This window comes from Oryzias latipes, chromosome 14 (genome assembly GCF_053564925.1).
Source record: "Oryzias latipes strain Hd-rR chromosome 14, Olatipes_Hd-rR_3.1".
Lineage (NCBI taxonomy): Eukaryota > Metazoa > Chordata > Actinopteri > Beloniformes > Adrianichthyidae > Oryzias > Oryzias latipes.
The window spans coordinates 30,969,562-30,991,876 of record NC_136250.1 but is presented as its reverse complement, the minus strand read 5'-3'; the positions used below and the strand labels follow the sequence as shown (position 1 = coordinate 30,991,876).

Below are 22,315 nucleotides of genomic sequence, written 5' to 3'. Positions count from 1 at the left end.
TATCACGTGACGCGTTTCAAGACTCCAAAGGTAAACTAAAATGTGATGCCACATAACGGGGTTACATAAAACTGAAGTTCTGACGAGACGCTTCTCCCTCTATTGACATCATAACATCCTCTTTGACTCCAACAGACGACAACAGAAATCTGAAAAGAACGATACGTAGGCAGGGCCCTGCCCTCGGCCAGCAGGGCCCCTCCCTCGGCCAGCAGGGCCCCTCCCTCGGCCAGCAGGGCCCCTCCCTTGTTGTTGAGTTGTCTTTATAAAATTACAGAACCAAAGTTTTCAGAAATACTGAACTCAAATTCAGGTCTGGAGTCTCTGCGATGTGACAGAAGTCCGTTCTTTAGGTCACATAAAGTCCAAGTAGAACATAAATCAGAATTTGCTGCATTTTCTAGAAATTCTTATTACCGTATTTTCCGGACTATAAGTCGCACCGGAGTATAAGTCGCACCAGCCCAAAGATGCATTATAAAGTAGAAAAAAAAAACAGATAAGTCGCACTGGACTATAATTCGCATTTTGACGGGAAATTTATTTCACAAAATCTGAGACCAAGAACTAACAATTTACTACTCTACTACTTACTACTCATTTAAAACTGAGCTGGCATTTAGTGGTTTATAATAATCCCAGTTAATTTGGTTTTTGCTTCCTGTCTCTGTGGATCAGCAGAAGGAGAAGTTCCACATGTTCTTTCTCTGAGAACATCAGTTTCACTCACAGAGCAGCACCAGAACCGGGCCTGCAGCCTGGACCGCTCCACCCCTGCAGGATTATCACAGATTGAGGCTCCTCCCAGTTTGGATGAATGCTAGGCTCTTGCCGCTTCGCCCCAGACCTTCCTCCTCCTGCATCATCAGTCAGACATGTGCTTTTATCAGCTGTGACAATGAAGATATCGTGGGCGGCGGAGGACAGACGGATCATCAACCGTCAGCAAAGGAGAAATTACAGCGACCAACACGAGAAACTTCACTGAGATAAGAAGCATTTGATGCATGAACAAGAAGAAGCAATGTAGTGAGGCTGACAGGAGCGTTCACAATCATTTACTGCAAAACGTCCAGAGATCAGCCGTTTGATTCATGTCTGAAAACTTCCTCGAAGAGGAGAAACGCCTCATTACCCCAAAGTGAAACCACTGAAACCAACCGTCTGCAGCAACGGAAGAACGCCACTTGATCAAACCTACGTAGTAATTAACCCTTCCAAGCAGCATTTACTCGTTATGTAGTGACAAATCTACAAACCCACCAAGAAAAATAAATAAAAAAGCGTCTACACATCTAATACTACACATGTACCTTCAAGTACATTCTCCCAGAACATACAGTTCAAAAACATTTAGTTTCCTTCGTTGAGAAGTAGATTGAAAAAAGGACAAATTCTTCCCTGATGTCCAAACCTAGTTTCTCCTTTAGGGGTTGATGTGTTTAGACACTTTTCATGAAGCCATCTCTGCATTTGCTAGGGTCTTAACGTCCGGAGGGTCTCTGAGGAAAAAGCCTCAGCCGCAGGCGTCCGTCAGAACCCAAATTAAGTTCTCCGGTCAGAACATGTTTTCCGCTCAGGACGTGTTCTCAGCGGACCGGCAGCCATTCATGAAGCAAACATGAACCAGGCTCAACCTGATCAGACAAAAGCCTGGGAACCCCGTTGGTTTATCTGTAGGAAAGTGGGACGTTTCATTTGGCAGAAACCGTTTTCATGCTCAGTTTCTGCCCCCTTAAACTTTCTGTTTATTGATTTTTTAAGTTTGCATCACAAACAACTCTTGCAAAAGAGGCAGAGCCAGCTCACCGCCGGGGTTATCAGCGTGGTCGACTGCAGACAGACGGGCCGACTGGGACTTCATCTGTTCTGCGACGCAGGGTCACGCGGCCGGCGGCTATTTTAAGATGGAGGTTAACAAAATGTCACCAGCTGGAAACAGGATTGACGGAGCAGCAGATGTTGGAGAGCTGGCATCGATCCGAGCAAACTGCCAGGCCAGAGATGCTCCTGCTGCCAAACACCCACATTTAGTCTCCATCCTTTCCCATCATCACGGCCTCTCAGACACAAGACCAGCTTTAGTTACTTCTGAGGACGCGACAGCGCCGAGAACGGAGCAACGAGCTGCAGGAGAACCCTGACGGAGCATCCCCGTCCACTGATGACAAGCAGGACGGACTCACACCAACTACCCAGGTCCACCTTTGTCAGGTTAGGACATGATCAAGAAAGTGGACGGAACAGCCTGAAGTATGGCAAGCCAAAAGGGTCAGAATTTGAAAGGAATTTGCTTTAAAAAACTGAAGGACAGAAAAATCTGCAAGAATCTGAACCAGAAATGTTACTTGGCAACACTTTATAATAAGGAGACTTGGGTTAATGTTAGTTAATGCATAATTAAGTATTAACTATTAGAGTGCATTTCCCAATGTTTATTGCTTCATTTGTTATTAACTGTATTACTTAATGCTATTGCATTTAGTAATACAGTTAATAATGGAAAGCAATCCCTAACAGTAGCTGTTAACAGTATGTTATTGTTAATTTAATTAATGCTTAATTTTACGTACACTAACATAAAGGAACCCTCGTGGTAAAGTGCTGTCCGTTAGTTTTAGTTGTAAACATTTAGATGCACCTCTGGTGTGTCCTGGTGAGTGTCCGGTTCAGGGACAGTAGACGGCGGTGGGAGCTTGTCCAAAACGACGTTCCATCCTCTGTTGTTTCTGTTGGAGGAGGGAAAACTTTCAGCTGGCAGTCCTGTCGGCTTGGAGGCCAAACGGTTCACCAAGCTTCACCAGCCTAATGTGGGCAGCCCGGACCATCGGGCCACCAAGAACGCAGCGGCTGAAAGAAGTCAAAAACATCCCATGTGACTGATGGACCGCTGACAACATGGAAAAGATTTCCTGATAACCAAGTATTTTTGGATTGATAAAGCGGCTGTGGTACAGCGGTAGGGTGGTCAACCTCTGATTCGATTCCCGCCCTGCCTGCCCATGTGTCAAAGTGTCCTTGGGCAAGACCCTGACCCCCACCTTGCCTCTGGTGGAAGGATGGCGCCAGCGTCCATCAGTGTGTGAATGTAAAGCGCTTTGGCCTATGAAGAAGGTAGAAAAAGCGCTTTACAAGTATGCGCCATTTACCATTTAAAGACCTGTCCCAGTGAGTCTATAGATGAAAGACTTATTTACAATAATACAATAAAAACCATGTTTGACTAAAAGTTCCACATTTTTATCTTCTGATCCACCGTCAAAGTCTTCCCAGTCGTCTTTTCGTTACATTTATGTCGTTTTTAGCCACAATCTAAAAACCTGTGTCGCTATCAGGAGTTCATTAGAAATTCACCACTGAACTGTTGGCACGGAGCAACCCCGCCCCCCTTTTCCCTTCTTAGTCACGTTGGGCGTCTTTGTCAGTACTCGGCTGTGTAGCTTGTAAGGCTTACATTTGACATTAAATCCTGTTTATCTGCTGTGTCTCCATCTTCACTGAGATCTTTGTCAAAATTTCATTTTGTATCTTTCAATCAAAGGCAGAAACAAAATAGGTTTCATAATCTACCTGTAGATTAAACATTTATAGAATCCAAGCACCTTGCCCATTTTACATGTACAACAGAAGATGTGACTTAAGCAAACACACAGCGGTTCTAGTCAGGTGAGGCTTCCAGGCGTACCTGTCGGCTGCATTGGGGCTGCGGAGAGCAGAAACAGCAAAGCTGTGTGCAGAAAGTCCTCCATCCTCAACACTTGATTGACTGTGACGCTAAACTTCTTTGATCCGCCGTCTATCAGAAAATTGTCATCTTGTCAGGCGTAACCCGTGTTTCAGAGGAGCTCCCCTGCTCTGTGCAAAATTCACAACCAAAGCCACGAGCAACAAAGGCATGAGGAAACCGTCAAAGGATTGCAGCAGGATTGCAGCAAACTTTGCTCTTCAGAAGGTTTTTCTCTCTTTCTAACCATCCATCACTTTGGGGTCCTGGTTTCTTTGCGCCTCCCTTTTCTAACTTCAGCCTTCTCTGCCGGCTTTGTGGCCTGGACCTTTTTTTTCAGAAAATGTACCCCTTTTCGGAAATCTTCAGAGGCTGAATAGTTAGGAAAGCACGGGGATTGTGGGAGTTCAGTGTCACATCGAAAAAAGGAACAAGAATCTGTATTTCTATTCGTACATAACAATCCCAGAGGAGATCCATTTTAATCCAGTCTTCTGTGGCCACAATAACTTAAACAGCTGAGAAAGAATCTCTCCAGGCATTTTCTTTTGAATCATCTTTCCACCCAAATGTGACCTTCAGAAGGACCCTCAAGAAAACGCTTCAGACTGTTAAAGAAGAGACTCCCAGATCATGTCGGATGACAACGGTCCTCCACTCACTCAGAAGGACAAGCTCAAACTCCACTCTCTTCTCTTTGCCATCATATGATTTCTCCAGTTTCATAAATCAAGGGTGAACCACTTTTTTACAGTTCCTGCTTCAGAACCGGCTGCAAACATCCAAACGTGTCCTTTTCTTTTTCAGTCCATTGATGAAGCCTCCTGAATGAGATTTTCCAGAGACGTCCACACCTGGATCAATGAGAACCTTCAGCGGCCCTTTTCAGCCCATATCATCACAGCTCCACCACCATCTGAATTCCAAATGTTCTTCTTTCATGTCGGTGTTCCGGTCAAACAGCTCCGCTGTCTGTCCAGAGAACATCGTCTGATGTAATGGACCTGAACAGGTGTGTCCTGCCATTTTTCAGTATCGTGTTTCAGACGTTTCTGGGATGTAATAAGTAAATCAACATGGTTCTGCAGCCTTAAGGGTGATTGGTTCCTACAGATCAGCAGGGATGATGCAGCCGATTCTGCTGGAGCTACAGAAAACCTGCTGAAGGCCATCAGGCTGAAGTCTGAGACAATACCGGACTTTGACCAGAACCGGCCACGTCAGCTGTGCTCTGTGAACCAAGGAGACCTTGGAAGCTCAGCTTCATGTATGACATGTCTAGAATTAGAGGTATTTTGGAGTTCCTCTCATTTCAATCCCCTTATCTTGCTTCTCTATCCTCTATGCTCTTTTTTCCGAGCATTTAGACCCCTTAAGCTGTCTGCCATGAATTAGGAGGAGGGCTTAAAAAGATAAGATGCAACAGCGAGGAGAAGTCCGCTTTACCAAGGAAGCTAAATTAAAGTTTTTTTTCTGTTGCTTCATTTTTCTTTACTGACAAGATAGCAGCCAACTCCTCTAATGAGAGCAATTTCTGAAGGGCAGGAGGTGCAGGAGGAAATGAATCAAATCCAAGAGTCAAGGATGAGGAGGGCCATAAAAGAAGTGACACCAGAGAAAACGCTCATAAAAGCGAGAACAGACATTCCAGCCGACACGCCGGATGGCGTGGAGCGAACGTGCAGCCGTGGCTTGAAGGGGCTCCTCCATCACGCCATATCACCGCCATTCGTCAGCTCCCTCGCCGCCGCTGCTGTTGCAGAACAGCACAGAGTTATCACACCGATAAACCTGTTCTGCATTTTCACCAGCCGTTCAGATCTGTTCAGATCCTCACTGATGTTTGCTTCTCATTTTGGGGAACAGTCACATGAAAGGGGAACACCTGGATCCGCACCGGACCTTCAACACAGCGGCCGTCAGCCTGCAGGAGCTCAAGGAAGTTGCACTTCAGCGGAATGAAGGCGATAAGAAGAGAAAACCTGCTTTTCCGACTGAGGTTGTGGAGAAGCCAGGTTCCTCTGCATCTTCCTCATCGCCATCAGAGCTTTTCACAGGAGGGAACACCTCTGCTGTCAATCAGAACCATTTGACCCAGAGAGCAAACCTGCTACTCAACAGCGCCTGTGGAGGGGGCCACGCCCTCACTCATCCAGAAAACGGGTCACGGGTTTGGGTCCAACGGAACGTCTAAAGTTGTGATGATGGAATATGTTTGGTTTGTTGCTTTGCTGCAAATTCAGCCCTAAAGGGGGAAGATCCTCCATGATTCCCTGACAGCAGCCGTTCCGCTGTGGTCCGAAACAGCCACAGAAGAACAACAGAACTCTGAAGTCCGTCCTGACGTCCCCACCCTGCAGAGGAACCAGGACCTTGTGGTGATCCTAGGGTTCGATGCTTGAACGTCTGCAGGTCCACACAGACAGGACAACCGTCATGTCCAGGACACGACTTTAGACTGGGAGCTGCTGAGACAGTGGGACGTCTCTGCAGGACAGGCTGCTGAAACCCTGGACCCTTTCAGGAGTTTGAACACAGCCCTGCACGTGAAATCTCAACAGCATGGTGGTGTTTGGGTGGAGCCTGGAGGAGGAAATAAAGCTCAGTTGACCAGTAACGGTTTGTGAGGGACAACAGTGCGGTTTGCCTCTTTGATCTGCCCCCAAACAAAAAGAGAAATGTTTAGCATTTTTATGGTTATTGTGCTCTGAGGTTCCGTTCTGCGTTTGGATTGGTGCACTGTGAAGGATGAAGGTGATTGTGGGTGGAGTCTGTGGGAGAACGGATATTGTCTACTGTTCTGGCCGACTCTGGTGTGATTAGAGCTGACAGAGACCGCTCCAGCAGACAAAAGCCCGTCTGCAGTATTTTTACTTTTAAAATGTATTTCACTGAGATCCCCTCCGTTTCCTGAAACAGAGTTTACAGACGGCGGTCCGTCTTTGGTGCTTTTCCGCTCTGCTGTTCCTTCAGGAAGACGGCGTTTCCTCGTTTATCGTGGGAACTACATTCTAAAAATAGCCTGCGATGGACAAAAATCCCATAAGTAGTCATCTTTATTCTTTTATAATTCTTAACATTTTCAGGCCTCCTCACTACAAACTTTATCCACTTTTCCCAGACAGACACGAACATTTTCAGACTTTTCTCTCTCGTTTAAACTCAAAGTTCAAACCTCCATAGAAAAATTATTATAGAACAAAAAACAAAGAATTGATTTTGTAGATTTGGTAAATGGAACCATTCTGGAGACACAACACAGAGGAGACTGAGTGACAAATTCAAGGGGTCGCATGCAGAGAACTGGAGTCACGGCTAACGGGACTTTAACGTCACGCAGAGCTTTGGTGATGAAACTTCATGACTCGGTCCTGCATCCATCACAGCTGAGGTTCACCTCAAACTCCGGACGAAAACTTTGGGTGAAAAATCGGATTAACTTAGCTTCTTCACCTCACAGGTGAATAATTAACACAAAGCCATTTGTTGTCTGTTATCTGCAGATGCAGGCTGAAGAAACAACCGAGGCCTCCTCAGCTGAGGCCCAGAGAAACAATAAGTGCTGCTGCTTATCTGCTGCGACTCACTTCAGGTTTAAATCAATAGCAGAGACTCCACTCTTCTGTTGGAAGCTTTGGAAAATCAAAATCCATGAAAAGGGGCAGACAAGGACAAATCCAATCTAGAAAATGATGACTTCAATGAATTTGTGCAGCGTTGGACGTCTGGATCCTATCCTGCAGGGAGAAACTTCCCAGCTTCTCTGGTTCCACTGGGTCCAGATGTCTTTGAGGACAGAGACGTGATGTGGATGGAGACCAAAGCTCGGGACGATCCTCCAAAAACAGTCCAAAGTCTCCCAGGAAGATCATTTTCTACTACATGAATTCCCTTCCTTTTAAAGAGACCTGAACCCAACACGTCCACCCGAAGGAGTCTCACCTTCACTCCACGGTCTAAACACCCCTTCCTCCTGTTCTATAACTCTGGAACAAAGACGGTGAAGAGACGCCATGATGCTCCCTGAGGAAATCCATGGGAGACACATCCCGCCTCTGGGCTGATGTGACAATGCAAAGTGACGCAAGCTTCACTGCTCGCCATCGCGGTCTGAACGCCATCCATCAGCAAACACGGGAACGAGGGATTCATGTGATGAATTATGTCTGTGCTCAGAAAGACAAACTTCTTTTTGTTGAACATAATCCTGAAAGGAAGTTGTAGTCCAGGTTCTGGCAGAACTCTGCTCTCATTAAGGTCAGAACTGGATGCTGAGACCTCTTTGACGATGGCTGACGGCCACAGCGTCAGCATTTTACAAACTGAGCGATGAAGAAACACTTTGGGCCTGATGAAGCAGACGATAAACATCCATTTGTGAGAAGCTGCAGTCTGATTCAGCAGCTCTTCCCCCATCAGCTGTTCACCTTCACCTGCTGCTGATCCACAAACACCACCGACAGATCAAGGAGGGAGCCATGTTTGTGTGGTCATTGCACTCTAGCCTCCATAGGTGACTCGCGGCGCACGCACACGAATGATGATCAGTCCCAGGTCAGCAGGCAGCCCCTGAAACGCTGCTGGCCTTCAGAAGCACTTCTCCTCCGTGAGGTTAGGTGTGTGAAAGGATTCGGATCAGAACCCCAGCGTCCCTCTGGGTCTTTATGTACTTGTAGAACAGAACCACAGAAGCCTTAATGGGACACAGAACTGGACTTTCATCCAGAACATTTTGGTTCCTTCCTCAGCAGCAGGGAAATAGTTCAGATTCTGTTTCTGTATTTGAGTCTTCAATGGTTGCGTTTTAAAACAGCAAGCACAAAAAAACAAGCAACATCAATGACTTCAATAAATTAGTAATTTTTACTTCATATATTAATTCTTTTTTTTTTAACTCCATTTTACTGAATCTTCCTCATCTGTATGAACGTTCTTTTTCTGTAAATGCTGTGTAACACCCATCCCATGTACCTAGATGAGTAACCCTTTGTTATTATGTCGTAGTACTAGGGTCGGTGTCCTACATTCAATATGTTGATTATTAATTCATGCATTCAATCATCTTCTGCTGTTTTATCCCTTTCGGGGTCACGGGGCTGCTGGAGCCTATCCCGGCCACTTATGGGTGAAGGCAGGGGACGTCCTGGACAGGCCCCCAGTCTGTCACAGGGCCACACATATCACACACCCACTCACTCACACCTAGGGACAATTTAGAGGAACCAATTGACCTATGAAGCCTGTTTTTTGGATGGTGGGAGGAAGACGGAGACCCCAGAGAAAACCCACACATGCACGGGGAGAACATGCTAACTCCACACGGAAAGGCCCCCGTTGGTGTTCAGGTCCCCCAGCCGGGACTTGAACCTTCTTACTGTGAGGCAAGAGCGCTAACCACCGCTGCACCGTGCAGCCCCTATTTTGATTACGTTAGGGGTAAACTGGAAATACGAAAAAAAAATTAAAAAATAACTACCGTAATTTCCGGACTACAAGCCGCTACTTTTTTCCTGCGCTTACAGCCTTGCGGCTTATTCAGTGACGCGGCTAATTTATGGATTTAATTGGCGGCCGCCATGTACGTACTTTCGACCTCAGTGAATAGTTTGAATTCTCTATCTAACACCAAGCACGAGGCATTTTTATTCAACACACCTCTTAGCAGCCAAACAGCATGGACCTTAGTTCAGGTCTTAGACACTTCAGTCATGGTTCAACAAAATGAAACACGCATGCCCGGCCGCATCCCAGAATCCTTTGGGGCCATTAGACCCAACGTGCACGTGATCGCCTCTACATTATGATGAAGCTTTCAAGTTAAAAGCAATCGTTAAAAGCAGCGTAAAAAAGTCCACCGTCACCAACGGGTTTGGAAAAGCCGGTTTGCTGCGTGACGGAGAGAACAGCGCATGGAGTGAATTTACACTCCATTTACGGTTTCTAAGGAAACCGTAAAAGCGGAATTTTGCTTTGAAAAGCTCACAGCCTCCGTGTGAGCTGGAGACATCTTCTCCTGCTGATTGAGCTGCGGGTCGATGGCAGTCTGATGGCTCCCACACGTAACAACGCACCCGCCCCTCATACACAAAACGTACAGTATAAAGTCCGATTGCTTTGCACAGAAACGATTTGCTCCGTCCACCGGCGCTACGGGGACGAAGTGCTCCTCCTTGAAGCCGCCCTGGCCAGAGGTGTCGGAGTAGATAGGAAGGGGAGACAAGGAGCGCGCGGGGCGGGAGCGGAGCGCAGAGGCGTCCGCGGAGTGCAGAGGCTTCTGAATTCTGACGCACGCGCCGCACTGAGGCGCGCGTATCGCGCTGAGGCGCGCGCTTTTCAGTCGCCGCTGCTTTATTTTACCGTTGTGTTTTCTAACCAGTCCTGTTACTCCCATAACGCTGCTGCGACACAAGCGGAAGGAGAGCTGTACCCGTTCACCCCTCCATGCACTGCTGCTACTTGCTAATTCTTAAACACGTACAACAGAATGGCGAGCCGGGCATTGGCCCCGCCTTTAGCCCCTAAGACTCATGGGAAATGTGGAATCGCGGATGTTAAATTCCTCATCATAACTGAGGGATGTAATGTTGATTATATGGTTACTGTTTGTAATTTTATGTATGATACCTAGATTGTCAATAAGTAAAAAAAAATGAAATAAAAACACCATAACTGAGGGACTTGTGAACAGAATAGAGGTCCATGCTGTTTGACAGATGTCGATACACTCAAATACATGAGCCAGAGGCAAAACTGGCACCACCCACAATGTGCTAATGAATTGCACTCACTCTGGGATGCTGGGCGTGATCTGTCAGGATGACAATATCGGCTAACACATGCGCGGCTTGTACTCTGACGCGGCTTGTGTATGTATAAAAGCAGTCAAACACGTGAATGTGGGTGGGTGCGGCTTGTAATCGGGTGCGCTTTGTAGTCCGGAATTTACGGTACATTTATTATAGAGAAAATGCTGGAAAATGGCTGTGCCTCCACTTAACAGGAATTTTGCAACATTAGAATTTTCCTACTAAGAAAAGTTTGAATTTAAACATTAAAACGTTTTTTTTTTGTCTTCTTTTCTTTTTTAAATGAACCCCCACACAGTTAAAAGAAAAAAATTACAGTTTTTGGTAACAAAAAGGGGGTGGGGCAATCAGTTCCTTAGGAACTAATGTGTTTAGTCCCCCCCTTTTTCTCCTTTTACTTTGTTTTTGTTGCAGGCCTGATCGGTGCGTTGTGGCCAAAAACTCGTGCACGTACTCACGTAGCTGATGGTTGGGGCAACTGTTGGCGGGCTAAAAGGCTACAGGCCTTCATGATGCGGCTGCGCAGCGGGACGGAGGAGGCGGGAATCTGAGGTCTGTGATCGGCTCAGACGAACGGCACGGTGTGTTCAGCCTTCCACAAAAAAGATTAGTCTCTGGTCAATCGCATAAAAGTCCCCTTTAGAACTTTGAACGTTAGTTTTTGGTTGTTTTTACCTACATAGTAGTGAGATTAACCCAATACGTTACACTTAACATGCTAGCTAGTAATTAGCATTTCGCTTCATATGTAGCCATGGTGCCAAAACGATCAGTTTAAACACATCTAACAAAATCATTACTTACATGACAACAGTTCCCACCATTTTACAAAGAAAGTTGACTCTGCGTCGAACTTGAAGAGAATCGTGGCAAACAACCTTTCAGCTCCGCTCCTCACCGCGGTCTGCCGCTCTCTGCCCGGCAGTGAGCTGGTTTTTCCATTAGGACACACCCACTTATCTCTGATTGGATGGAGCATTAAACAGACAAATAACATAAGTCAAATCCTAGAATTAACAAAAGATGCATACAGGTTAGGTTGAGGAGCAAAAGAACACTTTTACAACATACAAGACCAAACAAACTTGATGCCCAATGGAACTAAAAAACAACTTGTTAACCAAACCCTACAAGCAAGCGGCCATTGAACATTTTTTAACAAATAATACGTATTTATCTTTTAAAACTATGGAAGTATGTCTGACCTAAATAACATATTCATGTTTTAGTGGCTTAGTCTAATTTTTTTATTTTATTTTTCAAATTTTGACTGGGCTATAGTTTGTACTGTACATTTTAAGATGATCCGTGGGTTTACCTCTAATACCCTCAAGAGTTAAGGGAAACTGGAAAGAAAAACATACAAACCAACCATGAAAATGTTGTCTGACATTAAACCTAAAAACGTTCAGCCATCACTGCTTCAGAATACCGTCTTCACTCACAAAACACTGAAACCGTCACATGTAGGTGGAGCGCGTAGATCGACTTTACCTGAGTCTCATCCTGATGATCCACGGGGGGGGGGGGGGGGGGGGGGGGGGGGGTAAAAGGAGGAGTGTCCAGAAGAACCTGGATCAGAAAAACAGCTTCCAGGTCATGGTGGACATCAATAAACTCCAGAACCTCCTACCATCAAAGTCAGACTCTTGACTTCTAATCCGCAGTTTTTTCACCCATCCTGGTTCACCTTTTCCTCCATCAGGCTGGAGCTCCTGATCCAAATGGTTGGTCCTGTTCCTCAGCTGCTGTTGAAGCTTTGATACGGTGACCTTTGACCTGAAGGACTGCAAAGACCTTTGAGGCTGCTGAAACTTCCATGAGAAATGGAAGAGAAACTAACACTCCTGTGTTAGTTTCTCTTCACTGGATCCCAGTTTATTCTAAAATCAAGTTCAAGATCCTCCTGTTAACCTAATAGATATATATATTCATATATAGAAAGAGGTCTGGTAAATCGCCTGTCCGTCCTGGCGGAGGATCCCTCCTTCATGTGGGCACCCCTGAGGTTTCTTCTTTTTTTCTGGAATCCGTTTTTTTAGGAGTTTTTCCTCACAGAGGGGGGTCAAAGGGCAGGGATGCCAGTATAGCTTAGTCAGTTTGTTAGTTCATTTTAGTATTTTCCTATTGAACTCTTTGTATTCATGATCCTTTTGAGTTCATGTTTAATTTTTTCAATTACGAAAGCCCATCGAGACGACTGTTGTTGTGAATTTGGGCTACAAATAAAACTGAAGTGAACTGAATTGTCTGCTTATCGTCAGCCGTCTCACCTGCAGTCTCCTCATCAGCCACCCCCCTCTACAGGTGTGGCAGAGCAGGAACATGGATCGTACCAAGTGCAGGGTTTGACTGAGGGGTGTTTCTGACTGAAATAATACTTTTACCTTTAAATAGATGAATACACATGAGAAATCCAGAACCTGTTTAAGTGTGTTGTAGACAAATGAGTTCTATGGGTCTCATTTGTTGGGTCATTTGTGTTGGAAGTCAATCATTTTCACGTAGATGTTCCCAGAAAAAAATCTAGAACTTCAGGTAAACAGAAGTGCTGCTGGACTCACCTTTATCAAAGAGGAGGCCATCTGTACGGTTTGCTGATCTATCCTAAACAGAACTATGAATCTGCAGCGTGAAGCTTTTAAATCAGTCCAAATCCTTTTGTAGGGAAGGCAGATTTAGGCTCCAGCAACCCCATGACCCCCAAAAGGATCTGGGGCCTACAGGTAGAATTCGGGGTGTCCACTCAGTCTGCTCTGGCCGCAAACTCTACATAAAAACGATTGAAGAATTTCCTTAACAGTAGGAAGAGGAAAGCCCGGCAGGAAGTTCTTTCCACCACAGAAGAAGGATTTCCCTCAAATCCGTCCTCAGAGCGGAGAGTTCTGTTAAGAAATGATGAAACTGTGAGATCTGGAGGATATAATTGAGCTTCGTCATACATTTTCCTACAAGCCAGAAGAAAGATAAAACATTTCTCCTGGCTTTAACCAAAAAGGAAAAGCTAAAGCTGGAGAAAGTGATCCCAGAAAGGAGATGAAAGGTCTAAATGTGATGCTTCAGATCTGACAGAGGACTATTTGATGTGGAAGCGTGACACAGAGATTACACTGATTCACAACAAACCATCAAAGTGTTGGATTGTGTAACTCAATGTGTGTACGGGCGCCAATTATCAACGTCCTGGAGCAAACGGCGTCACCAGCAGCTGCGCCGAGCCCCAGCACAGATGGTTATCTGCAGTCAGGAGCCGCCATATGCTGCCCGCCGTCTCTGGAAAAGACTGACGCTGTCCGCCTGCGCTGCGTTTCACCGCTCACGCAGAACGAATGGAAAGGATGACCTCTGACCTCCTGACACAAGACCCTCAGCCAACTCTGCAACCTCAGTCCATGGCTGTGGTGACCCATCCTGGACAAGCCCCCGTTCAAAGCTGACCAGCCAATGCCAGTCAAACTTAAACGACTGAAAATGAAAAGAAATGAAAATCGGCAGAACTAAAAAGTTAAAAAAATCCATTTTTACCAAAACAAACTTACCAAACATCCCATGATGCTTGGATCAGCAGTCTGGACTCATGCAGACAACTACTTTCAGCTTCAGTTCATAAAGATGCTTAAAAAAACAGGAAAAACTAATTTAATTCTACTCAACTTGTTAGAAAGGTCAGAGAAACCTGCAGCTTGTTTACTCCACTTAGAAAAAGGCTTCAATCTGGAAGTCAAAGAGTTGCAGTTTGTTTCAGTTTGGAGTATTTTGTTTGCAAAAAGAATGTGACTGGATAGTTAAACTGCACTTTGTTAGATTCTTTGCTGTTGACTGTTTCTTTTTTCCTTTTGGAAACACTTTAAAAACAGAGAAAGAGCCTGACACAGCTTCAGCAGAAGCCTTCCTGTCCTTTGATGCTGCTTTACTGCAGAAACTCCATACATTTGGTTCATTCCTGCCGCAGTCGAGGCTGAACCGTCAGAAAAAAAAGGATTTTCCTTCACAAAGTATTTTGGTTAAATGTCGTTGACAAAAATAGTTGAAAGGAGTTTTTTGCAGAAATTTGTCAATTTATCCCAATGATAACTGGAGTAAAAATGATTTTTGGTAAAAATGGATGAGAATGGGAGCCATCTTCCTGGATTTTCAATTAACGGATCCCATTGGCGGCTAATGCTGCCATTATGAGCAGCAGATGACGAGCACATGAGCGGAACAGTCTGCAGGCATCACAGAGTGCTGATTTTGAGACTGAAAAGTGGCTCATTTTAAATTATAAATCCATGTATGGATGACTGCGTATCCTCTGAGTGACCTCTTCTTCTTCAGGCCTTCCTCTCTATTTTGCTCCTAATTCATCTTCTTATTTTTTTATCACGGTCTCTCTTTGGACTCTGATTCGCTTGAGCGTCATTTAATGAAGACATCAGTCAAAGGATTAACTAATCTGAGGTGACAGTGTAGTAAATCATCTCTTCTATTCCCTTCAGGCATCTTTGGACTCATGGTTGAACTCCACAAGGCAAATTCTGGATTATTGATCCTGGATCTTAGTTTGAGGGACATTCTTGTTGACATTCTTGACAAAAGTTTGAATCAAAAATGAAGAAATGTAATGTTTTTGCATCCAAACCTGGCTGTACAGCATTTTTACTTTAATAGAATAAACATTTGAAAACAAATGTACCGTAAAATCCGGACTACAAAGCGCACCCGATTACAAGCCGCACCCACCAATTTTCACGTGTTTAATTAGTTTTATACATACACAAGCCGCGTCAGAGTACAAGCCGCGCATGTGTTAGGCAATATTGTCATCCTGACAGATCACGGCCAGCATCCCAGAGTGAGTGCAATTCATTAGCATATTGTGGGTGGTGCCAGTTTTGCCTCTGGCTCATGTATTTGAGTGTATCGACATCTGACAAACAGCATGGACCTCTATTCTGTTCACAAGTTCCTCAGTTATGGTGTTTTTATTTCATTTTTTTTTTTTTTACTTATTGACAATCTAGGTATCATACATAAAATTACAAACAGTAACCATATAATCAACATTACATCCCTCAGTTATGATGAGGAAATTTACATCCGCGATTCCACATTTCCCATGAGTCTTAGGGGCTAAAGGCGGGGCCAACGCCCGGCTCGCCATTCTGTTGTACGTGTTTAAGAATGAGCAAGTATCAGCAGTGCATGGAGGGGTGAACGGGAAAAGCTCTCCTTCCGCTTGTGTCGCGGCAGCGTTACGGGAGTAACAGGGCTGGTTAAAAAACACGCTAGTAAAATAAAGCAGCGGCGACTGAAAAGCCGTAAATGGAGTGTAAATTCACTCCATGCGCTGTTCTCTCCGTCACGCAGCAAACCGGCTTTTCCAAACCCGTTGGTGACGGTGGACTTTTTTACGCTGCTTTTAACGATTGCTTTTAACTTGAAAGCTTCATCATATTGTAGCGGCGATCACGTGCACGTTGGGTCTAATGGCCCCAAAGGATTCTGGGATGCGGCCGGGCATGCGTGTTTCGTTTTGTTGAACCATGACTGAAGTGTCTAAGACCTGAAGTCAAGTCCATGCTGTTTGGCTGCTAAGAGGTGTGTTGAATATAAATGACTTGTGCTTGGTGTTAGATAAAGAATTCAAACTATTCACTGAGTTCGAAAATACGTACATGGCGGCCGCTAATTACATCCATAAATTAGCCGCGTCACTGAATAAGCCGCAGGGCTGTAAGCGCAGGAAAAAAGCAGCGGCTTGTAGTCCGGAAATTACGGTAATTAAAAATGTAGATATATGTTTAACTCAAACACTGATATTAGTAAATATGAGTGATACACTTAGATGTCTCGTCCATCTCTATCTTCACCAATCATCTGTCTTTGATGCTGCAGCTTCACAGCTCTGATCTTCTGGTTCCCAAAGTTCAGAACCTGGACTTCCAGTCCAGACAGGACGGCGCTTTGACCCACTGATGTGATTATGTGGTCCTGCCATGATTGGTGACCTGCTCAGGGTGAACCTTGCCTTCGCCCAATAGTAGGTTAGGCTCCAGCAACCGTGTGACCCCCAAAGGGATTCAGAGGATGGACTGATGGGTCACACCAGAGCTCTCTGCTCGATTGTCTGGATGTTGGCAGGACCGGCTGCTGTCTCTGCTCTCCTCTGTCGGAGCTCGTTCTAGAAAACAGCGCCCCCAATGAGCAGTTTTTGAAACGACGTGGTGTTGGGCTTTTGGGTTACTTCTCTTCTGGGGGGCATTTATCAGCATTCTCAGTCTTGCCCTCCTGGTGTCCTTCCTTTAGCTTTTAATGAAAGTCAAAAAAAGAGGACAAAGCAAACTCTGCCACTGCTGTCAGTTCAGAGGATCAGATACTTTCATTATTACATTCCTAACATTTTATAACAGCTTAGTCTGAAGCATTTCAGCATTTCAATGTTAGAATATTAATCACTTTAATGCTTTCTCATGTTTCATGCACTATGAAGGTAAATGAATCAAAGGACCTCAAATGCTTTATTTTGGCACCTTTTTGTTGTTTCTTTCCACACGTTTGCCTAAACTCTGTATGGTGATGGAGTCCTGGCCGTGATGGGAACATTCAGACCATCTATCTGAAAATCTTTCCCAGCCTAATGACTGAGCCTTTCTTCCATCACAGAGCTGTGGTGACCTTCTGCAGACGCTCCGTTCCTCTTTGCAAAACTTGATAGAAAAGAGTGAATTGCGACGGAGCTGTGGTGTTTGCTCCTCGCGCTCCTTCCTCACCTCTCCTCAGGCTTTTCTCATTTCTCTAATTTGTTCGTCCTCCTCTCGTCTCCGCGGCGTCCTTCTGAGTGTGACCTGAAATAGAGAAAACATGCGGCTGAGGAGAGGCTCTCTGGAGGAATCATACGCAGTGATGGACAGGATTTTGGAGTTTTCCTTCTCTGACGCTTTCAGCTTGTTTCAAAAGAGACGCTTTTCCGCTCAGCAGATCACATTTCAATTCATTTGATGTCAGAGCAAACAGTGAAATAGCATCTTACAACAGGACTCTTTGATTTTGGAAGTCCAAAGACTGTTGGGATGGTTGTGGGAAGAAGGAAAAGAAAGGAGAAGATTCTGGATCAACAAATATGATCAGAGTTGCTCAGGAGAATCCTCAATCCTTCCCCTCCTCTTGTGTTGGTTCCTCCCACCAGAGAGCTGAGTGAAGGGGGGCGATGCGACAGGCGTTAAACAGAATTAGATATCCATCCTCCAGAGCCCACACTGCAGCATCACTGGTGTTTTGTTGCAGCAGACAAACGCATTTGATCATTTTTGTCAGACGAGCATGAAAGCTGTTTACCTTCATGTTTAAATTAGCATTTTAATTCACTTCACATCACAAACCAACATGTCATTTCTGCTTCACATCTCTAACTGCTTCACTTTAGGAGGGAAGACTTTGATTTTTCCCAAATCTCTTGTGGGTTGACTGGAAAGAGGAGACAAAGGAGCTCAGAGGAGCTGAACCTGCACCGGATCCTGTGGTGCTTTGGAGCCGAGCCCATTGTTGTGCGTGATCTTCTCATCAGTCCGGCGCCGCTCCGACGTGCACTTCTTCCAAAGTCAACCGCTCGTTTAGAATTCCCACCGATGCCAACAGAACATCCGTCCTGCAGCTCGGTCCAGACCCGTCTCTGCTGCGCTTCATCCAAAAGTAGACGGTCGAAGGTTTTCAGGTCTAAAAACAGAAACGCAGGAGTTCTTTAACTGTGGTGGGAAACACTTTGATTACCAAAACCCATCAGACGCCGCTCTGGCGCCGCCAGGACTGATGTTTGGGGTCATTGCTGCACCCTGAACTGTACCGGGTCAACAGCAGAAGGCTCTGCATGGACATGCCATGGTTCTGCTTTGGATCAGGAAGAGTTTTACTCTGTGGAAGGAACCAACCATGGAGCCAGAAACCATAACACTTCCACCTCCGTGTTTAACTGTTGTTTAAATCCCATCCCATTTTCCCTGAAAAAGGTATTTTTGTACATTCCATGTCATCTATAAATCATTTTTCAGTTTTAAGGTCATTTGTTGAAGCTTTAAAGCATTTAAAGGTTTAAAACCTAAACAAAATAGTTTTGAATAGAGTCATTTTAGTATTTTTCCAGGTTTTTGTCAGATCATGTCTTCCACATTGTTTGGGTCTGGGGCTTCATGAGGTCACAAATCCCCCTCTTCTGCCTCCTGACCTCTGCTCCTCACCCCCACACTCACTCGTCAATAACTGCTTTCACCTTTCCTTTGAGCAATTAACCCCAACTATTAGCTCTCATTCAATATTTATTGAGCCCCTAACAAAACCCAGTCCTGCGGGAATCCTACTGGGAGTTATGAATATGAATGTGGGGCAGGAACGGAGCTGCCATCCGTCATCAGCCAAAGACGGAGCGGATTCTGCTGCTTCGCTCCTGTATCTGTTTGATGTAATTATGCAGGAATTGATTAGCTGCACCGACAGGCCTACAGTAACCCGCGGAGCTAAATGAAGGAGGTTAATTATTATGACTGGGGTGAGGAGCACGCCAAGATGTAATGATACAGGAGGAGCTGATTGTGTTGAGGTGTACAAGTTGATTATCTTCAAAGAAGGTTTGATTTACTGTCGGCACACTCTGCTCCTTCACAACACGGCTGCTCCTCCTCCTCCTCCTCCTCCTCCTCCTCACACATGTTCAGACTTGAATCCGTCACACGCCGCTCAAAGCTCTTTGAACCAAGTGGAAACCCCATCAGATCCACCCAACTGCTCTTGTGTTAAAGAGGAAATCCTGGATTTTCATGAGAATCTGAACACGGCTGGGAACAAATGTCCTCAAGTAGAGAAGAATTAGTAAACAGGTTTCTGAGAGAATCGGGTTCTGAAAACAAAAATCTGCAGACAGTGCGTGCCCCCCCCCCCCCCCCCATTGACCTCTGTCAGCACGTCCCAATTCTAATCAACAGAAAAACAAATACGGCTGAAGATTTGCACTGACATACAAACCAAACGCAAGACTTTTCAGACAACAATTGCTTCTCTATTCATCTAGAATATTTGCCCCTTCCTAAAACAAAGCCCCTGTGTGTCAAGCACGGCAGTGGTAGCATGATGACCCGGGCTAGGCACCACCATTCAATTCAGAATTTCAGCAACTTAGTTAAAAACGAGGGAGGTGTACATTAAAGTCCAGATATCACCACACTGACTTTGAGTCACAGAAGGTTCGTTGTGGGGCAGTTGATTAAACATCGACACCCCCCCCCCCTCCATTGACACGTTACCTGAGCGTCCAATCACCTGTCAGTTTTCTAAAACCCACTTTTAGTTATAAACTGTATTTTGAGAGAACAGGAGTTAAATAGTTACCTAAAATGTGTTCAATTCTCTGACTTTCTTAACCCTTTGATGTGCAACATTTCCACACCCCCTCTAGTGCATAATATGGGTCAAAAATGACCCGCATTCATTTTCTACGTTAGTTTATGATGGCTGAGTTTTAATTTTGTTGAATCTTTTAAAATATATATTTTTAATATTGAACATTCCAAGTATTCTTTACATATCTCTTTTTTGGTTTTAACACAGATTTTTATTTTCATTTTTTCCTTTCATACTTTATGGAAGAGAATGGTTTTTACAACAAATTTACATCCACGGATGATAATACTATCATTACAACATTTGATTTGAAGTAATATTTTTGCAATGATTCGGGACAAACATTGATGTCTTTGATTGCAACATGGTTATTTCCATTTGTAACACATACCTCTGATAACACAACATCTCTAACTGTATCAGCAGTTTAACAACTTGTGGCACATCCGTTTACACACATTGCGACCTTCGTTGTTTCATGTCTCCCACATTATAATGTGATATTTGTTCTCTGCACACAGGTCCTGTGCAGTGAGGACAGCAGCTTTTGACTGTCCTGTCTTTGGATAGCGGGCAGATGGCACAGCTCTTCCTCCTGTCTAATGCTCTCTTCCGGCTGGATGGTGGCTCTGTTGGTTGTTTTAAACCCACATCTTCCCATTGCCTCAATAGTAAAAATAATAACAATTTTTATTATAATGGTTTGGATTTATCTGCTCTTTTGCAGGTGCTCAAAGGAAAAAATAAAATAATCATGTGTGATGGTCTAAAACAAGTCAATTGAAGAAAACCTTGACTACTGAATGAGACTATTCATTCATTGCAAAGATATCAGAAATAAAAACTCAGCCGGGTCACTTTTGACCCATGTTATGCATCAAAGGGGTTAAGATACAAAAACCCAGCAATGACAATAAAGTAGAAAAAAAAGTCTATTTTAATGCACACATGTGTAAATAAATGCAATTTGCAACTTTTTAGGTATCTAGTATGAAAATGAAAATGTATTTTTGTACATGTTTTTATTTGTCTGAAGTTTTCAGTTTAAAATCCACTAATGTGAAAATCTTCTTTGAAAAGGTCAAATCTTTGACTTCAGTTGGATAATTCTAATCAGACAGTCTAGTGTGTGAAACCTGCGGTTGTCGTGTCTCATTCTTGTGAGAATAAAAATCATTTCTTTTTGTCGTATTTTTTCAATCGTAAAGAGTTTCTCTGGTCCGGGAGATCGTCTTCCAGTTTTTATGCTCCAAAACATAAAAGCTCATTACCGAATGCATTTTCTGCTCCACATGACTGTGCCCCTCAGAACATCATCATATGTTTGTGTCCTGAAGCAGCCATTCCTATTCCTCATGAAAGGCGACATGTTGGTCTAATTAGACGGACAATTTAATCTGATATGAAGCGAGGAGGGCTGTGGAATTTGAACAGATTGCATGTTTTATCATAGAAGAAGTGTTGTTGAATTGAACTCTTTTCCTTGGCCCCAGAGACAGCCCAACAGGAACGCCGTTGTTTACAATCCTCTGTTCATTTCGGCAAACAGAGTTGCGACTTTGCATGTGTGATGGGAGCTGTCAGTCAGGTCGGTGCTTGAAGGGAGAATCAGAGACTGTGAAGAGTGTCGTCTGTCAGCCGGCTGAATCGTCTCTCACATTCCTGCACGCTCTGGACGCCGGCTTGGTCAGTACATTCACTGCATTTCTGCAGAAAACGCAGCACTAAATCAACCTGCTAATAGGTTTTAGCCATCCAAGACTTTCAAAAGTGTCGAGAACTCTCTTCGTTTTCTGCAGTCAATGAATAAATCTGCCTGAAGTTGCTGAAATGTTTGAATTACAGCTGTAGATAAAAACTCTGCTCAGACATTTGCTTTAGGAGTTTTGGATAAAGAAGTAGCAGATCCATAAAACACCTTGATTTATGCATCTCGTCCTTCAACAACAAAGCCCAGATCAACGAAAGCTGAATGTAAGGAACGTTGGAAGGATGTTCCAGAGGCTTCAAAGACCCACAAACCGTCCACCCGTCTGAGCTGCTTTAACGCTGCCGGACCTCTCCCTGACGCACGGACGGCCAGCAGCTTCTCTTTGTGGACCCCCCCACCAGGCACCATCGTAATCGGCCGTAATAAAAAAAACAAGCAACTGACGGGAACAGATGTCAGTTGATCGGACCGGTCAGAGGGGAAACATCAGGTTCTGTGTCACCTGACATAAATAAACTGACTGGTTGATGACGTGACGAGTGGGTGGAGTCCAAAACCAACATGGAGGAGAGGCTCAGTGGTACATTTTGAGCTCGTCCTGAGTTTCATGGTTTTTTTTTCAAATTTGCATCAAAAACACAACAACAAAGTCTTTCCCTTCATTTGTTATTGTATTTTCTCATTTGGTGGACTAATGCAGCAAAA

General features: G+C 44.6%; 1 protein-coding gene and 1 long non-coding RNA gene across 10 annotated transcripts in view; both read right to left on the bottom strand.

Moving 5' to 3' along the window:
- Positions 1-11,484, bottom strand: part of sgcd (sarcoglycan, delta (dystrophin-associated glycoprotein)) — a 198,129-nt gene extending 186,645 nt beyond the window's left edge. For 2 of the 8 annotated variants that reach the window (XM_078930891.1, XM_078930897.1), the window contains exons 1-3: positions 11,335-11,483; positions 10,989-11,122; positions 2,642-2,850 (exon numbers count right to left, since the gene is read on the bottom strand). The gene's annotated coding sequence lies outside the window, so the exon portion shown is untranslated. Of the gene's footprint in view, positions 1-2,641; positions 2,851-2,973; positions 3,104-10,988; positions 11,123-11,334 lie in introns of all 8 variants that reach the window. The other 6 variants (XM_078930892.1, XM_078930893.1, XM_078930898.1 and 3 more) reach the window with 6 other exon arrangements.
- A 5,523-nt stretch (positions 11,485-17,007) lies between these two features.
- The window catches only part of LOC105355707 (uncharacterized), a 38,645-nt gene continuing 33,337 nt past the window's right edge, over positions 17,008-22,315 (bottom strand). Inside the window, exons 7-8 of one of the 2 annotated variants that reach the window (XR_013647499.1) lie at positions 18,015-18,225; positions 17,008-17,357 (exon numbers count right to left, since the gene is read on the bottom strand). This is a non-coding gene — a long non-coding RNA (uncharacterized LOC105355707). Of the gene's footprint in view, positions 18,226-22,315 lie in introns of both variants that reach the window. The other variant, XR_013647498.1, reaches the window with a different exon arrangement.